Raw genomic sequence first — 19,229 nt, 5'->3', positions numbered from 1 at the left:
TCGGTCTTCCTGGTCAGGTGGCCTGTAGCAGACCCCCACTGTAATGTCACCTGTCCCTGCCCTCCCTTTAATCCTGACCCATAAGCTCTCGGTCGGCTCCTCGTCCATCCCCAGGCAGAGCTCCAGGCACTCCAGCTGGTCATTGATGTAGGGGGCGACACCCCCTCCTCATCTCCCCTGCCTGTCCTTCCTAAAGAGCCTGTATCCCTCCATCCCAACACTCCAGCCACAGGAGCCATGCCACCACGTCTCCGTGATGCCAAGAGGGTCATAGCCCTGCAGGCGTGCGCACGTCTCTAACTCCTCTTGTTTATTCCCCACGATACGTGCGTTTGCATAGAGGCATTGATAGAGGTATAGCTTTTGGATCACAGGAAGACAAGTGGATGATGTTAGTAGACAGCAAGTCTTTGAAGTACATTAGAATCAACTTCAGAGAGAAAGAAAATCCCTTCCCTGAGCTATAGATAAACAACAATGCTTTCAAACCTTCAAGAGGATCAAGGTGAAACTCAGTGAACAGCAAGTGCAGAGAAGATGATCCTGCTTTGTGACAAGTGGCAAAAATACCTTCTTTCCTTTTTGTGCTCCTGTAACAAAGGAAAATAACAAAGTACTCTGAGATTGTTCTATGAAAGGAACATAAAAAGCTTTTTATGTTAAATATTTTCATCTTAATAGATGTGGGTAGAATATATTTTAAAAGGGATGGAAATATCTCCTTGGAATTCTGAAATATCTTCAAAAGTAAGTGAAAAGAACTGAATTCGTCTGATTGTGCGGATGCATTTAACAGCATTTATTTGCTTATTTAGACTGGTTGGAGGCTGACATCTTCCAACTGATGGGTGTCACTCCCAGTTTAGTTGGCTTTGGCTGGGAGAGAGAGAATGGAACAGTCTCATTTCTCTTTTTCTTGTTAAATTGAAGGAAAGTACTTCTAAGCCATGCACCTGAAATACATTTTAAAAGGTAAATATGCCCTCTTTTACCTAAGGAAAAGGCTGACGTGGGAAAATGAGTTGGAGAGCAATAGAAAGTGGCTGCAGAAGTGAAGGGACTGTAGGATTGTTCCCTCCCAGGTTCCCTTTTGTGTTTTCCAAGAATCAGAGTCTTGGAAGACAAAGGAGAAAATAAAACACATTTTTTCAGAGGAGGGAAGTATTTTTCAAAAGCAAGAACGTATTCACACAGCTTTGAAATGGTTGGTGGTGGATAAAGGCTGAAGTTCAGTGGACAGGGGTGGGTATTAACATGCCTTATGGGTTGTAATGTCACGAATGGTAAATAAAGACTTATGTAAGAAACTGAAAGCTGAATGTCCAAAATTCAAATGGGAACAATGAAGAAAAATTGATAGTTTTAAAAAAGTATGATTTTTCAGCATATTTTCTGATACATGAGGACTACTGGGAGAATTCGAAACAACTCTGCAGGTCACCTTTAACAAAAAGCTCACTGCATAGATAAGGCCATAAAAAAGTACCACACAACGGCATGTCCCATATGCAGTACAAAAGTGAGAACAAACTCGGAATTGAGAGGTGGTGGGTTTGGGTGGGGGAGGGAGATTTAAATGTGTCCTTCAGGAAAGAAACTGTGTAAAGAATTGAGAAAGAAATAAGATGGCAGCAGCAGCAGCCAGGACTTGCAGAGCTTTTCAGTCCTTTGTTTGGTTATCTTGCATAAGTGCTTTAGCCAGAGACTCTTTCAGTAGCTGCATGGGGCCAGCTTGGAACACAAACGTGCATGAATCCAAATGTAATTTCCCTGTTGTGCACATTCTGGCTGTGACAGCTCAAGTTATGAATGTAAAATAGCAGAAAAAAAAAGTTTAGAAGATGGCCAGGCCTGAAATGTTAATAAGAACTGACTTACCCAGAGCTCCCGTGAGCTCGGCAAAGGTGCTTGCCTGCATTTTAAGTCTAGCTGCTTCCATGCTTCATTTTGGTGTGCCTGGGAAAAGAAACACCCTGTTTCTCTGTGCATCTAAGTGATTCAGCGTAATAGAAGTAACAAACATTTACTTTCACATGGGATGCAAAGCAGGCAAAGGGGATGATGCTAATTCTCTGCTCCAGTTTGTGGTCAGTGCTGGCGCACAGACTGAGTCGGCATCAGTGGCTTCGATCTGTAGACATGAAGTACTGTACAGGGAACGCCAGTATCTTTTCCCTTTCAGGAAGTTCTGTTTTCTGTGGGGCAATAATCTGCAGCTTTCCCTCATTCCCAGTGTTCAAGAGGCATTTGTCTTTCCTCTGGGGAGAACTGGTGCAGAATAAGGGATTTCCTCCCCCGACCTCAGTACACTGCACACAGAAAGGGCACCTCATCGTGTCTGTGGGACAGCTTGTCTTGGGGACTGTGCAGGCAAGGGAGGGGCTTTTCCCTCTTCTACATGCAGTTTGCACAGCAAAGAGAAGTTGCAAAGTTTACAACTTTCCCTGATTCTTCAACATCAGATTTTCCCGGGTCTGTCCTCTCTCTCTTTCCAACCTCCTTCCATCTCTTGTTACCATGGAGAATGAAATGCCAGTTCCATTCAAGTTGTCGGCTGAATAGGTTTTGAGGTTGATGGATGGTGAGAATCTCTTATCCCTCCTTCTCCAAACACCGCCCCTGCCTGGTTCTTGACATTTCACTTGCCAGAGACTGGCAGTCAGCAAGAGGGAGCTGAAAAGGAGGCTGGCAGTGTCCTGCTGAGATGCTCTTTCAGTTCCGTGGATGAAATCGGCAGCCGTGAGAAGGTCTTAAGGACTTTGGTGCAGAGCCTTGTCCTCAAGCTGGCTGAGGCATGAATGCTCACTTGAGTGCATGCTCCCGCTTCCCCAAAGCACCCAGGGAAAGAAAGATTCATGTACGAGACTTGCTCCCACTAATGAATGTGTTTCAAGGGGTGATGTAACCTCCTCAACATAAAGGGAAAGGTAAGGAATGAATGAATACAATGCATGCTCTGGCATAACCTGTTCCTCTCGTATGTATTTCTTTTAGCCTTCATCTTAGCGCCATGTCACAGGAGAAGTGGAATTTCTTTGCTGCAGTCTGACTTGCCTGGTTTCGTGGCTGCGATGCTGAAGTTAGCAGGAGAATCTGTGTTTAGTGGGATTCTAACGGTCCCCGTATGCACTGGTTGCCTACGTGCGGTATTACTAGCGCAGTGTCAAAACAGCCTTCTGAATAAGGTACCTTTTAATAACAAATATGTGGAAATGCGGATCTTGACAGGCCCAGGGTTGAAATGTGATGTTGGGGATACTGCTGAAGTGCATGAAATGGAGCTACAAAGCAGAAAAATCAAAGCGATAGCACTGCAAAATTACACAGAAAATATTTCTTTGTTGTGATTTGTTACTTTTCATGCAAGATAACTGTGGTTTTAGAGGGGATCAGGAGAATTTTCAGCTTACGCTGAAAGGCTTAAGCTTGTCTTTTTTACTGGAGGAGTTGTTTTGACTGATGACCACTTAACAGAGTTTGGGAGAAGTGAATACCTGGCATTGTTTGATAGGTGTGTGGATTTCGCTTCTGGAAGTAATGGTTAGTAAATTTTACGACTTCAGAATTTAAATTCAGACATTTTTTCCAACTAGAAGTGTTCACGAACACGCACTTGTGGGGAGAGGGAAAGTATTTTTGTGAGCTTTCTGCTAAAATCCCCTGTGTCAGGAGCATACCAGCATAGGAATTAATACTGGTGGCATGCTTTAGTGGATGGCATTTCAATTTGTTTAAGGTCATATGCGGACATTTGTTCTGGGTGCTTTTGAAAAGCTGTGCTTGATAAGTGATTGTGAACTCTTTCTTTCAGTATGCCTTTTCAGAGCATTGCACTGATAAATATTTCCACACCTTCTGTATGTTCCTAAACTTGCTAAACAAATGCATCTTTCCACGCTACCACCAACGGCTTTTGCATCTGTCTTAGCTCCTCAAGAGTTCACTTTCCATTTGATGCTTTATGTCCTGTTTGTTGTTGGATTGTTGTCTCCCTGCTGGAGTTTTCCTACCGTGCGGTCGCTTTTCCTGTCGTGCAAGCCACTTCCAAAATGCTAATATGGTAGCTGTTCAGCCACTGGTGTGTTAAAAGGGAATTTTTTAATTCCTACATCAGAAAGGCACGTGTGTATGTCAATACATACAAAATAAAAATAGATATATGTATATGAAATATGTATGAATATACCATCCCATTCTTTAATTGGTTTATTGTAAAGACTGTAGAGGTACTTTTGTCCCCAAAGCTAGGGATCCTTAGAGGGATGCACGCATAGTGGACCTGATTACCCATGACTTTTAGTCATATGAGATAATATGCAGGACTTCGATTTCCTGGTTTGAACTTGGTTGGCTGGGGTACTGCAAAAAACGTAGATTTTTCAAAAATATACCACCGAAGCAGATTCTTTTTACCATAAATACATTACCCATGTCAGATGGAGTTGAGAGAAAGTGATACAGGGATGAAAAAAGGGGGGAAAGTCCACTGGGATGCAGGATGATACTGTAGTTTGGGATTAGCTTCCTAATAGGCACTCAGCTTCATGTTACCATTTGTAAGGGATAGAGGAAAGGGTGACCATCTGTTTTAACATGGTGATTTTGAGGAAGCTGAAACAGCATCGGCATCAAGGCTTGCACATGTATTTCCATTTATTCTGTTAACCTGCTGAGGTTTTTTGATTTAGATAGTACCTTCTCTGTGAAAAAAATATACTCCTACCTGCTTATGAGTTTGCATGAGATGAAATCCCTAATCTTTCTCGCCCACTCTGTTTGTGAGGATTGTTATGCTAATAATTTTAGAGGTTGTCAAAAGTTTTTCTGGGTATTTCTGACAAGTTTTAACTTCTGAAAAAAGATATTCCAGCTTTCAATGTGGATATATTTAGATTCGCTTTGCCCTCTGAAATGCCTCCTTCTCTTCCCCCCACCGAGATCGACCTTTACTTGATTGGTTTTTTTATTTTATTTTAATGTTTTCCCTAATGAGAACTGGACTGACTTAGTAACAACAACAGCAACAACAATAAATTTTATTATTGGGACACATCTGATAGCTTCTCTGCTTCATTCCATCTGGTCTTTGGTTAACTTATTCTTGGAAAATTTTTTAATGTCCCACTCATTTTAGATTCAGAGTTGCAAAACACTGGTTTTTTAACTGCTCCTCTGTAAACTGTCACTCAGATGTTTTACAGGTTCTAAGATTTTCATTAATATACTGTGGTCGGTACTATTAACCACCAAAGGTGACTTTTTTTTCTTTATTATACCTAGAAATACCTCCTGGCTTCAGAAATTGGTGCTTACGTGGTGGCTACTATAATCCAGTGATCCCTCCTGGTACATACTGTTCTCTTACAGGTTTTTTTTCTGCTATTTTTAAGGTTGGCTGTTGCTCACATGGTTTATTAGTATACTACTGTTTAGATTTTTCTAGAGAGGCAAAATGCCATGAATTCCCTAGCTATGGAAATCCTAAAGGTTTTGCCCTTTGCCTTAAGTTTTGATTATGGTGTCTAGTTCTCATATTCAATCTTTCTTTCTTGAATTCACTCTTTCTGAATCCTGCGGTAGCCCGGCACACCTGAGACCTAGCCTTTATATTGTACAAAATATAAACACTAAAAGCAAAATGCAAACACCCAAATGTTGTGTAATTTAATGTCAACTTCCACTATTTATTTAAATCCAAGCTTTCTGAATCTGCGGTCTTTCTGAAATATCTTCCCTAAGCCTCAAAAATAGTTGGATTTGGAAACGCAGCAAAGTGAAGGAAATCCAGAGTGGCAGTGTTGTCCTCTGCCATTGCACTCAGTAATTTTCCATCAGTGAATTTGTTCAGTCTTCCACAGTCTCTGTTGGAATAAAGCATCGTGGATCCTGAGGCGTGTGTCGCATAGCACGGGAGACCTTGGATGCGGGCAGTCCGTTGTGCCCACGTGCCTGGAATCTTTGAGCCTAGGAATTAATGTTAGGCACAAATGGTATTTTTGGACAAAAAAAAATGGCAGCATGAGGAACATCAGCGGATAGTGATACTATATCCAGCAACTAGGGGGGCTGAAGAAGACCTTCCTGACATGCCTGCTGTGGCATACAGGAATGGAATAATTCTGTATTGCTGATTAAGCCCATGCAACAGATTGCTAGCTAACTTCTTGTTTAATACGTTTAAATGATATCTCAGTTAATGCTACAGCTAGTTTGAAGAGAAGTAAAATGAATTTGTCAAACGTGTTATTCTAAATTTCTTGTTATCTGTTATTATATCGTCTTTGACAAAGAGTGCTCGATCGTGTAGAGAAGTTATTAATTCTGCATTAAAATATCGATCTAATGAATTGTTGCATTAAGACTAGGAAAATTTGCTGGATAATTTGACTGTTCTTCATTTGGTTATTTTTTGTAATCCCTGGTTTTTGTCTTTTATTCCTGTCTCACTCAAGTTGTCCCTTAGTGGAAATTAGGGTATCTAAATTATTTTCCATATTTTCCCAGCATTATCTGGGTCTTTTATCTGTCTGCCCCTTTCCTTCTGCTGCTTACCTCTTCCATAAATGTGTTGGTTCCTCCCTGCAGTCTTTCCCTGCTGTACTTTTCTTCTGCTACCATCATTTTTCCGTCTTCCTTTCTCATCTGAACAGTAGCCAGAGCTTGTCATTTTCTTATCTCGCCCTAAAGCCTCCTGGCTGCTATTTACTTACGGGCAGCTGGAGGAAGATCCAGCTCTAAACCTCCTTCTGTTTGCTAGATGTTTTACTTCGCCTTTTCCTCAGTGACCAGTGCCTGGGTTTCCGTTCAGAGTTTTCCCAGGCGATGCAGCATGGAACTGACCTCATTTGCTTCAGCTCCACTCCGGTCCCTGCTGCCTGGTGCCCCAGTCAGTGCGGATGGGCAAAGCTTTGTTCGCTGGGGAAAAAGCCCTGAGCAGAGCAGCAGGCTGAAGCTGTCTGTTCATGGATTTACGAAGACAGCTCTCCGCTGATTTGTACTTTGCAAGTTACCTTTATAACCTTAAAGTCTGGAAAATTAATTTTAGTTTAGCTTTTGCCAAGGCTTCTTACCAGCTCTGGTCAAGTGAATTTTTAAGCCCTTTTATTATAGGCTGGTCTATATGCAAAGAATGAGCATTGTGCTCTCCAGTTGCTCATTCACTTATCTCAAGTGTCATTTACTGGAATCTCTCTACCTTTTGCCTCCTCTAAAATGTAAACTGAATTACAGGAATATAATTAAATCAACATATTAAGTGTGTGAGGAATGAGAGGCAGTGGGGGTTTTGATGGCCGTATCCACAGTCAGAATATTAAAATCTATGATATCAGGTATCTAAGCTATTTTCTAGTGTATTGAGAGCACTGGTTGTGTAAAAACAATTTCCAGCTGAGACAAAATGTGTTTCTGTGCTAGGTTAGCACAACAGGTGATCATTTCCCCTCACCTGGCAGAGCTGCTGCTCCATAAACCATGTGGCTGCTAGTTAAAAGACTGAGATGTGCAGTATTACTGCTCATTGGGGATGGGGAGATTTGAATAATTGCTAAAAACCTGTGAAGGTTTGACTGGAAAAAATGTGACAATTTCAGGTACTCAACATTTTCTTTTGCCTGTAATCCCTGTCCAAGTCACTCTGTTGCATCTGGCATACTTTATACTTGAAATTACCTTGGTCAGTGTCTGAGACTGATTTTCTGCCTGATTTTTTGTGCCTAAACATCGTGCAGATAATATTGGTGCTTGCATTATCTATAGATGTAGAGCATTGAATTCTCCTTTTTATTTGTTTATTTTACATTATGCATAGCAACTGAAGTTCCTGTTGTCTTGCCATAACCCAAATTTGGAACACAAAATCAAAATGAAAAACTGTAAAACAAAATATAGCACAGGAGGCATGACAAGAAGTAGGATTAATCTCTTTAATGTAAGTACTATTCCCTCTAACCTTGGATTTCTGAATAGGTGTTTGATGCGAGTGTGCTATGAATAGCCAGGGATGTGGGTCCACCTTTTTTGCTGGTAGCCACTAACATTGGTTTATGCTCCTTGTGGAACTGTACCCTGAAGCTATTAACCCTCCTCTGTAATATGCTTTTGGATAACCGACTGAGCAATATTATGTTGCAGATGAGTGCAGGACAAGCTGCAGTTTCTTCTCCTATAAACACTATCTCACTGCAGTATAACAACTGTGTATGTGTGAGCTGCGATGTCCTCTTCTTACCACAGGGGTTTTCAGACTCAGCTGGGCTGAGTAACATCAGCTCAGGGCCAAGCTAGTGTGGCCATAGGTGGAAACACCCTTCCGTTCCATCCTCCTCTGTCATCTTCTCTCGTATTTACTCTCTCTTGGGCCTAACCCCATAGGACCGATTACCTCTTCCTTATTTCCTGGGACCTTAAACTTGTGTTTCCATCTGTGCTTTGCAACCCCACAAATCAGGCGTTGTGTGAGGTCAATCACAAACACTAAACCCATGCTCCCATACGTCATCCTGCGATGCCTCTGCTCCTGAGCAATGCTGCCTGTACACAAAACAGCATGTTAGTGACCTCAGTCAAAAGACATTAACTGGCTTGGCAGAGGAGCTGGCCCCACCGTTCACATGAGAACCAACAAGATGCTGTCAGGAGTTGCCATCGTGTACTAACCTGGAAATTGTTTTTGAGATTCTCTGCTTCGGCAGTTGATCTTCAGAGACAGCATGGATCTTTTATTACCTTCATTCAAATGTGCTTTTTCTTGATTTATGGGGAAGGGATTTATACAGTAAAGGAGGTGGCTTCTAGTCCCATCTTCCCATTTCCATATTTTATCTAACAGTTGCTTCAGTTGTTTAAAATACGCAGGTTTGTTACTCTGGATCATGGATATAAATAGATGCCAGTAGCATGAGGCCTTATCTGCTGTGAGCAGCTGTGCTTGCCTTTTCATTTTAAATCTAGGCACCTAAGGTGCAGATGAACAACAAAACTTGGTTTTCTGGAAGGTATAACTTTGAAATTCTTCGGAATTTGTTGAAAGCTGTTGCCTCTGTGCTTAAAGTAAACTAGCGTTAGCCTTTTTGGGGAAGGCTGTGACCCATTTGCTGGAGCTCAGAGTTAAGGTTCGGGGGGTGAGTATTGAGGTCTGTAATGGTTTGGTTTTGAAATGCTGTGCGTGTATGGACAGTCACACTTAACTAAGTATATTACTTGCATATATTGGATAGCCTAGAGAGTCAAGTCTGATTTCCTTGAGAGTATCATCTTTACACTCTTCGCAGAAGTGGCTCTTTGGGAATGCCTGAGGATGCTGGGAACGGAAGAGGAATACATACGGACAAAACTTTAGAGGACAGGATTTCAAACACTGTATGGGGGATGTTGCAAATAGCCTTTGTAAGCATGATAGGTTAATTTTTGACCTCTGAATTACTGTGTAGGCACTGAAATTGGCCTTTCTTCTGTTTAATTTTTACAGCTAATGTTTTATTTTCCATGGGTATGTTATTCAGGTAACAAGTTATCCATACAGAAATCCCAGGCTCAGACCTGGAAGCAGTACGTAGGTTTTTGTGTGGCTCAGACCCTGAGGTAATTCACCTGCTGAGCCTTTGCCAGCTTTGTTCAGAACCACTGCTGATGTCTCTGCTTTGTGCTCCTGGAACATGGGACACTGGGAAGGCAGCTTTGGAGGAGCTGGAAAGGCGTTCAGGAGCCAGCTGGGGTCCACAACTTGTAGATTTGGGCTGAAGCTCTGGCTCTGCAAGAATTAGAGCCATGGAGCTGATGATAGCAGCAGTTCCAGAAGGGATAACTGGTGAAAGAGTACCATATTATATGTACTGTGATCCCTTCTGCTTTGAGAGATTTGTCAGATGGGTTTCTTACGGGGCTGCCTCTATACCCCAGCCAAGAGTCTTCCCAGAAGCTGGAGCGCTGCAAAGCATGGTGCAAAGACACTGGACTTTTGCCTCTGTGCAGCAGGGTTTGTGTGCTCGAGGTTTTCCCGTTATCTGGCTATTCCCATCCCCCACTATCCTGGACAATGGAAAGATGACTTAGTTTGTTAATGCTTGGTTGAAGGCTGTATCAAGTGGTGTCTGACCAAGCTAAGAATAAAGCGTTCAGATGTTTTCTCCTGGGATGCTCAATGTTCAGAACATTTATGGAAAAGATTGAGAGGGCAGATAATCCTGTACCTGACTCTGCTGCTAAATCTATCTACCCTTGAATAATAGCTTTTTTTCCTAAAACAAAGGTGCTCAGTTTGAGGTATCTTTTATCTCTGTAGTAAGAACGGCAAAGGTGCTTTTTTATTTTCTGGTTCCAGGAAAGCCTGTAGGCCTGTGTGGTTTGCATGCGTTAAGAAGTTGTATAGCAGAGGTATTTTATGGGGAAAAAAGAGAAAAAAAGCAAATTTTCTTCTGGTAAAAAGTGTCAGGTTTTTCCCCCCTTACGTATTATGTTGTCGAATTGTGAAAAGGTGTCCAAAAGGAGGTGTGCATGAATACACTGCTTACCATAATGTAACCTCCCACAGGAGGCAATGCTAATATTTACTTGCGTTTGCCCCTAAGGGGTAGAAAAGTCTTGTTCTGTCCTCGGGCTGTGGTAGTCTACAGAGAAGAAATTAACCCAGTTTGTTAGTTGTAAAATCTGTTGCCATCTTACACTGAAGTTTTTGTTTCCTGCACCTGGTTGTGCAACATTTGTTATGCCGGGTCTTCAGTAGTGTCGTGTTGTGCAAGACATCTTTGCTCACCTAGGAGAGCACCTCACAGTGCGCTGGTTTTCTCCTTTCAGCTGGAATCCCATGGTCTTCCTAGTCCTTGGTTTAGCCTTTCTGCTTAACAGGTACATTAATGTGTAACAGACTGAGCAACGGCACATGGCTGAGCCTCCTCTTTCCTTCAGGAGCTTGTGACCAGAGGCTAGTCAAAGTAACGCTCGATAATTCTCATTCACCCAGGAAGAAGGAGGAAAACAAAAAAATCTGGCTGGGAAAGATAAGACCAGTATGCCTAACTTACAGTTCTTCTTTAATCTTTTTATTTTATTTGCAACTTTGGGTAATTTCTAGTCAGTTCAGTTATTCCTGTTCCTGGCTGAAGGAATCACTGAAATCGGCACTACTTCACTTTAATTTCCTGAGCTGAAAACTGCAGTAGTTCAAGTACTGAAGTGAATCAGACACTCTGGCTGGAGAACGTTTGCGGTTTGGAAAATACTACTGCCTTACACTGTCAGGTGCACATATTTATACAAAACTTCTTTCTCCCCAGGTTCATGGTGTTTTCACTCAGTCTGCATCTGGTACAACAGCTCTTTCTCAGACTGCATATACACTTCTTGAGGTAAGGAGGAATTGATATAAAGGATAATTTTGGCCTGGGTAGCATGGTAGACAGACACACTGGGAGAGAATTCATATTTTGTGGGTCTTTGATTTGGTATGTAGATGAAATTCATAAGAAACAAATCTTTGGTGACTTGGGACATTAATCTATATCTACATTATTACAATTTCATACTTTATGCTTTCTGTGTTACTTGTGAAATGCCATAAAGTACAAGTAATCAACTGAAGCCGAGTAGTGACCCTTTAGGTTTTCAGGCCTGTATACTCCTTGAGGTGATTCCCCCCCCCCGCCTTGGTTTTGGCACTGAGTTATAAAAGCATTAGAATCTGTGCTGGGTATCTAGTGTATAGCGCTGTATAATAGTACTATACTGACGTACATCAACATTTGCATATATTTACAGATGGAAAGACTGAGATACAGAATGAAAATTAAGAGTTGACTTGTCTGGCTCTTGGACAAAATCTCCTGGGTAGGAAAGGATGTAATGTCCTCATGTATGGTGTAGCTATTAGTATATTAGGTCTAAGGTTATTCTAGGTTATTCTTTTTAGCTTTTCTGTTTTGTCCAATATGCTCTTCAAAGATCGACTTTTTGTACCACAATTATTCAAGGAGTGGGGATATGGAGATGAAGCATTAACCTTCTCCAGAGTGCACCAGTAGTTCTTTTTGGCACTAGCTTGCTGTACTTTTCAAAAGCAGATATGTTCATTTTGGTTCAAGTGACTTTATCCTCCAGAGCTTGATGGGAGGATTGTGCACAAGATAGGGAGCTGTCACAAGTTCCATCCTATGGGTTGCTTTGATGTTAGGAGCTGGAGCCAACTCTAGAGTGTCAGAACAACAGATTTAATTTCTCATCATCATCTTCTGGGAACAGTGGTAATAAGAGATTATGACTTGTTGTCTCCCAAGTATTCCCTCAAACATGCATCCCTGCTAGCTCCTTATCAGCTGCTGTGCTGGGCTCTCTCTGGCACCAGAAAGCACGCATCTTCCAGCCCTTTGGGAAGTGCCCATTTCGTGTTTCTGTGTGCCTCTCCAGTTAATAAAGTTGTTTTGAAAGGGGGAATTTAGAAAGTAAGAGTGGTCACACTTCTGGGTTTGGTTTCTATGCAGCTCTTTGCGTTTAATTGTCTACCTGTTTCGAGGCTGGGGCTAGTTACTGAAATGTGGTCCTTGTAACACAGGAGTGTTGCATCACCTGGGACAGGGACTGCAGAACTCACCGTGATTCAGCTGATAAGGTTTTACACAGGACAGGGGTATCTATGTTAAATTTCAACGTTATAAGTTAAACCTGATATCACTTTTCAGCAGGGATAGACTCTTTAATCATCTTGTTATCATGCTCTAGGGGAGTTGCAGGGACAGTAACATCTGTGCTTGCTGTATAAGGCTGACTGCTGTTTCAGGAGCCAGTTCGTGCTTTTATCCAGTGTCTCTTAGTAGCACAGAGAGTACAGGCCCTGCACCTTCCTGCAGGAGGCTTTACAGGATGGCACTAACTGCTGGCGTTGCAACATACGGGCCTTGGGGCTCCATCACTTCCCATTGACTTGTGACTACTTCTGAGATCCAGAGCACTCCGGAAAAGTTAGGAGGCATGCTGGTTGCAAGTGAGGGGAAAGTCAGTAGTCAGCCAAACCCTGAGCTTGGTAGGTGGGCATAGATGACTGAAGAGGTTGAATCATGGCTTTAGTGAATGGATATGGAATGGATATTCTGCTTCTGAGAGTATCCTGGAGATCCTCCAGCCTCAGCCTTCCCACAGAATTGCCATGTTGAGAGGAAAGGGGGGATGATTTCACTTTACTATCTCCCTCTTTGTTTCTGTACTCCTTCCTTTCTTTTTGTTTATAGTTGTTCTTTAAAGAAATAACATAAAACCCGCTTACAGATTTTCATAATTTTAGCAAAACAAAAGGGAGGTGCATAGGACCCTCATTCATCACCTTTTGTCACCAGACTTGATTTGACATCTGAGACTACAGAGAAACTTTGGCAAGTGCAATGATTTCCCGTGTGGGGGTAATAAGAGAGAAAAAAGCTGTCAGTTGAAAACAGCAGGAGCTGCATTAGCAAATATAAATTAAACAGATGGCTAAGATACTGCAGCTGTCGCATAGAAAATCCAGGAAGATCTTTAGCTTAGAGCTGCAGGAGGCTATTTTAAAAGGAGGGATGAAAACAACAACAAAGCAAACTTTAGCATGACGAAAGAGACAATAGAGCCATTCAGATGATCATATGAAGCTTACCCAGCACTGATTTTTTTTCTTCACCTTTTCAAATCTTAGGACTTTAAAATTAATTTAGGATCAGGTATTATAAGATCACATTACAGATTTTCATATCGTGGGTTTGTCTGCTGGTTTAGAGGTACTCTTCTGTATGAGACACTGGCTCTGACGCATGCTCTGGAAAGCGGGGAGAAGTGTGACACACTGCGCAATTTTGGTCTTCAACTGCTTGTTTTACAGCTGTTTCAAGAAAAACTTCTTATGAAAGAATTGTTTATAAATAAAATGTTTGTGGAAAAGCAGTGTTAAAAGTGTTAACATTTTGGTGGAGGAAGCACCTGCATTTAAAGTGTCTTGCATGTTCAGTCTTAAGATAACGTTTCTGAGACTCATTTCCAGCTGAAAAGTGACTGCTGTTTTCCTTTGTGAAAAAGGTGATAAAACTGCATCCAAGTATGTTAGTTACGTTAAAATATGGACATATGTTAAAACGAGGACAAATTGGAATTTCAGTGCTGTTTCTTGGAGGCCAAAAGGCAATTAATTGTCTAAACATTGTGTCTATAAAGTATTTTCCTCAATTAGGACTGATTGTTTGTCATAGATACCTTGTGCATAAGCAGAGACTGTTATGCTGCCTTTATAGTTAGGTGAAGATGTGAATTATGAAATAGGTACAGCTGCATTTGAAGCCTGTGTTTTACATTCAAAGAAATAGTGTGCACAAATAGATTCCTAGACAGGCTGATTGATTTCCCACAGTTCTGCTTTTTCTGTTTGCTTTTTGTACTGCAAAATTTTTCATGTATTTATGGTTGACTTTTTAAACTATACTTAATATGCAAGAAATCCTGGATTTTGATTGTACTACAGCCCTTTGTGCAAAATTAGTGTATCTTCAATTCTGCATATTTTTTTCCAAATTGTGTTGTTCCTTTACAATAAATATCTTTAGGTGCAGTTAGATCTAATTCTAAACTTCATCTATACAGATTATTTAAGAACTACAAAACCTACATATAAAAAAATTAAATCTTTTGTTCCTCTGCATTTACCCTTCTTCCCATCATACCCATAAAGTTCGAGTATATAAGCCCTAGCATGCTCTGAAAGTCGGTGAACCTCCATTCTGATAGAACTAGGAAGTTCATCATTGAGATGTAAATGCTCTTTACTGGCTAAATCTTTAACCTGTTCTAGACTTTTTCCTGATCTTAGTGATTCAGGACACAAATCATGAAGGGCATCAAAGGTCTGAAGCAACAGCTTGAGCTTACTTGTGTGAGCTTGCTGAGAACATGTAGCCTCAGTCTTCCCATACCGTTGAGGGTGCTTCAGCTGTCTCTCTGGGTAGAAGTGAACTCCTCATCATTTAACTGTGCGTTTCTTTTGTGGTTGCGGCTTCGTGCTTCAGTGTAGAACAGAACAGCTGATCATGCCGAGTAACTGTTGTTTCTACCCTTTAAGTTTCATTTCTACCCCTGCAGAAACTTTGGAGCAGTTATAAATTCCAGAAAACTAAGAGGAAAAAAGCCTCAGCCTGAGTGTATGCCTTTTCTTCCATTTTTGCTTAAGAGAAAAAAAGTTGGTCTTGAAGTGTACTTGAACTTGAGAATGATAAATGTGGGATAGCTTTGTCAGTGATGGAGGGATGTTTCAGAGTAGGTGACCTTCCACTGGGAAGCCTGGCCTCAGCCTCCACATATTTGCTCCTAGACTTCTGCTCCAAACGCTTTAGCTAAATTTCACTGTCATGACGTGCTCAGCGAGGGAGCAGTTTTGTGTAGGGAGGACCCAGGGTGTGCAGAAAGATTATGCACTGAACCCTGCAAATTCCCTGTGAGCTCTCTTCCTGGGAAGAAACCAAGGGATCAGTCAGCGTCACCAGAGGCTAAAGAGAGATGACAGTTAAGAAGGGATGGGAAGGAGCTAAAAAGGAGGAGTGGAATGGGAAGAAACAGAGGGGCAAGGTAGCCTTGCCTTTAAAGGTGGTTTTGAGCATCCCAAAAGGAAGAATGAACTTTTCCAGCTAGAAATGTAGTTACTGTCTAATGGCTGTATTCTGTCCTTGATCTTTATGAAAACCTTCTGTTGATACCAATGGAGGATGCTGTGGAGGATGGAGGGGTTACATGGTTGCTACACTGTAGGTACAGCAAATTGAGTGCTGTCTGGCCTGTGGCACAGAGCTAGTGGGGAAAAACGTCTTTATAGTTTCTGAAAGAAGGCTGTGACATAAATTTTCATGATGTATGAAATGTTAATATCTAACTCATTGATTAGGAACAGCTGCTTACATGCAAAATATATGCTAGTGGAAAAAGGAAACCATCCAGCTTTTTTTAATGCTCTCATGACAAGAAAGTGCTTCTTAACTGGAAGCAAGAAAGCCCAGCCTTTTGGTACTATAGCTTTGGTCTATAGCGTAGCCAATCTGCAAAAAGATTTCCTGTATTTTGGCTCTCATTTGAACATTGTTCTTTTTAAGCCTAGTCCAGAACTGTCAAGTCTGTTTTTTAGGTCAGTGCTGTTCTTCATGCTATATAGACAGGTACATCAGTGACTGAGAGAACGTGTAGCAGTTATAAATTACTGCTTATTATTACGCTTATCATTACAGAGGTCACATAAGTAGTTCTTAGGTGTAACAAAACAGCGCATAAGGTAGTCCTGGTATGTGGGCTACGTATTCTACAGTGCTATGTCAGTAAATAATAGGTTTCTATTAATTTATGGTAGCTAGTCTTTTTCTAATTTGTCTCAATAGCAGAGAAGATTGAGTTTCATGTTTAGTTTTGCTTTAAAGTAGATTTAGCTTTACTTCTCAGTGGAAAGCAACTGAATACACCTGCTTGAATTTTGGGAATGAAACCATCTTTCATATGGAAAACAAATTTTCCATATTGTTAAGTAGCTGACTTCCCTTAGCTATGGCAATTCCTGTCTTTGGATTTTGAGCTCCATTCCAGATGCAAGCATGTCTGATCCAAATCAGTTTGTGGAAAAATGTTTAGCCAATTTATAGCCCACCACAGATTTGAAACGTGGCTCTGCCAAAGTGTTGCGCTGTGGTACATAGCTTTGGTGCTATTGGTGTTAGAAAATTGTGTGCTACTGCAGATGGATATGGAGCGACACCATTCTAAAGTAAATACAAGTATCTACTGGAGAAAAGCCTTCCAGAGATGTGAGACAGATGAGTTTTCTTTCCCTGTATAAGCAAGCCCTTAGGTCATAAGATTTGCTACAGACTTCTAGCAAGGTGCGGAAATGTCAAAAGGCAAACTGTAAATGCTCTACTGCTGGTAGCTGCAGGCTACCACCCCAAGCAGCTCAGAATAAGGCTAAACATGACTAGAAAAAAATCGCAAGTAGTCGTTTTGGGAACCTGGCATGATGGCGCCTCTCCACCTTTGTTAGGAGACAAATAACAATAGGATATTTGATGTTGTTTTCAACTTGAGTGAGAAAGCTGGAGTCTTGAATAGAAAATAGTAATAATAGCACAGCTAAAAATGACTATCACATGAACTAGTTTCTTGTACCACTGTCTGTGTTCTTTGCAGTTGTATAAGTAGTTTCTAGGCATTCATTCTAGTGCTGTTAATATTCTGTTCTTTTCTATTTGGCAGAATATATCTGACCGAGGCTCTATCATAATTGTCTTTACTCCTTTAGCTTCTTGCTTCTTAAAGGAAAAAAATAACCCAACAATTATTTTGTATAAAATAGTAAAGTCAAATGCATTTGCTGCTAAAGGGATCTCTTTACAGAGGGATCTGTTGCTTCTAGCTCATTCACGTGAATAAATGAATGCAGAGGCTTGGTGTTGTGAAAGTAGTAAATGCATGTCCTTCGTTTGCAGTCTCCAAAATATGTTGGTCAGAGCTACCCTTCAGGGTTTTGCCAGCAGAACTGTGTTTTGTTAAGATTCTGCAGAAATCACCCTTAGTTGACATAAAATATTCTTTGCTAGATTCAGTCAGATACCACCAAAAATGTGCTTCTGCCAGTACAGCTTGTTTTTTCAGGGAACTGGTATTAGCTGTTCTGGCAAAATAACTTTTTTGCCTGTGTAAACCACATCTCAACTATGCAGATTTGCTAGTATAGCTATTTTAGCAAAGCCTTTCTACTGTAGAAAAGACCTTATTGATAATACTGTGAGGTTCCCACAGTAGATGAAAGGCACAATACAAAGGGCTTTACAAACATGAATTAAGCTTCACAACACCCTTGTAAAATAAATCATTCTTCTAGCTTGCCAATGTCTAGTTTCTTTTAATATGAGATGTTTTGTGGGGATGAGAAGGAAGAGTTAGAAGATTCAGGGTTGGGGGGATTAATGTCTGGTAGCATTGTAGCACTGATAAACTAAACAAATGTCTAACCTGTTGGAATCCCCTGCCATCTCTATCTGATATTTAAAATGTCCTAGCAGAAGAATTTAAGAAGCTGTGCAATTTATCGTTCAAGGCCTTCATGTGATGGTAATTGTTTTCACAAACAAGATACCTTTCCTCACCAAGTGTAGTGAGGGACTCGCTTTTAAAAAGCTGTCCCAGATCCCCTGAAATCTGGGAGATGATGGAGACATCTGGGCTGACTGTGTTCCCTCTCCTAACCTTTACTGCGTGCTAGGGGAAGTTCCAGTAACTGTTTGGCGGTGTGCTTGATCCTCCGAGAGCTACTTGGTCTGATAGGAATATTTTTGTGCTCTGTTTCCACAGCAACAGCACACTTTCTTTCCCCGCCCCCCCCCTCTCAAGGTGGCTGTTGATTGAGAATTAGACCTGTGGAAAAGCTTGGCCTTCTTGTCCCCTATTGAGATTTCAGCTTGCATAGGTCAAGAGTGGAAGGAGTAGGATGGAGAGAGTGTGACTCTCGGCCGAGCCTGTGTGATTATGAAGTGACAGTGGAAGGAACGAGCCCTCCTTAATTGTGGGGGTTAGTGTTAATAAATTGATTGTGTTGAAAGTCATGGCTCTTTCTGAGCTCTGCAAGTGAAAGGCCTGGGACTGGGACATTGGCAATGATCATTTTAGCGCTTTGCATGTGTTCTTGTAATCATGTAGGACCCATGTCCACTTCATGCATGTGTTCATGTACAGTATGAAATCAGGTGTACATTCTTCTGTCCACCTGCTCATAGAGACTTTTTGTGTGCATATCACATTAAGAAACCTATTCTTCTGTCACAGCATTCATCCTAGCATTCTGGGGAAGGGAAGTGTTATGTTTAATCGCTCCCCTGAAATAGGAAGTAAATGTTAAGCCACCTCTTGGGCATGGTACCTCCTGTAGGTAGCAAGACGCTCCCCTTCAAACTGAAGTATGCATGCCAGTCTCAACATCTGCTGGCTGGAGGACTAAGAAGCTTTCAATTTTTTAAATATTTCCATAGATCAGTCCGTTCTTGTTATTTAAAGGTGGGTGAGAAAAGAAGTATATGGTTTGATACTGATATCTTGCTGGGGTTGGCTTTTTTCATCTGTAGTTAAGAAAGCAGGCTCTTCTTACGTGGATGCCTAATGCAAGCCTAAATACGCGGCTTTGTTTTTTCAACTGTTTTATTTTGCCTCTTCCCCAGTACCCTGGTCCTAAGAACTAAACTGTCATCTTTTCCTGCAGA

At 41.3% G+C, this 19,229-nt stretch overlaps 1 protein-coding gene across 3 annotated transcripts in view; it reads left to right on the top strand.

The window, feature by feature from the left end:
* The window catches only part of NDST2 (N-deacetylase/N-sulfotransferase (heparan glucosaminyl) 2), a 142,739-nt gene that overhangs the window by 47,743 nt on the left and 75,767 nt on the right, over nucleotides 1–19,229 (top strand). Inside the window, exon 3 of one of the 3 annotated variants that reach the window (XM_009322453.1) lies at nucleotides 11,274–11,345. The exons of the other annotated variants lie outside the window; for them this stretch is intronic. The gene's annotated coding sequence lies outside the window, so the exon portion shown is untranslated. The remainder of the gene's footprint in view (nucleotides 1–11,273; nucleotides 11,346–19,229) is intronic. 3 annotated transcript variants of the gene reach the window in all.

This window comes from Pygoscelis adeliae, unplaced genomic scaffold, assembly GCF_000699105.1.
Source record: "Pygoscelis adeliae isolate BGI_AS28 unplaced genomic scaffold, ASM69910v1 Scaffold244, whole genome shotgun sequence".
Taxonomy (NCBI): Eukaryota; Metazoa; Chordata; class Aves; order Sphenisciformes; family Spheniscidae; genus Pygoscelis; species Pygoscelis adeliae.
The sequence above is the reverse complement of the archived record's forward strand: the minus strand, read 5'-3'. Positions and strand labels throughout refer to the sequence as shown.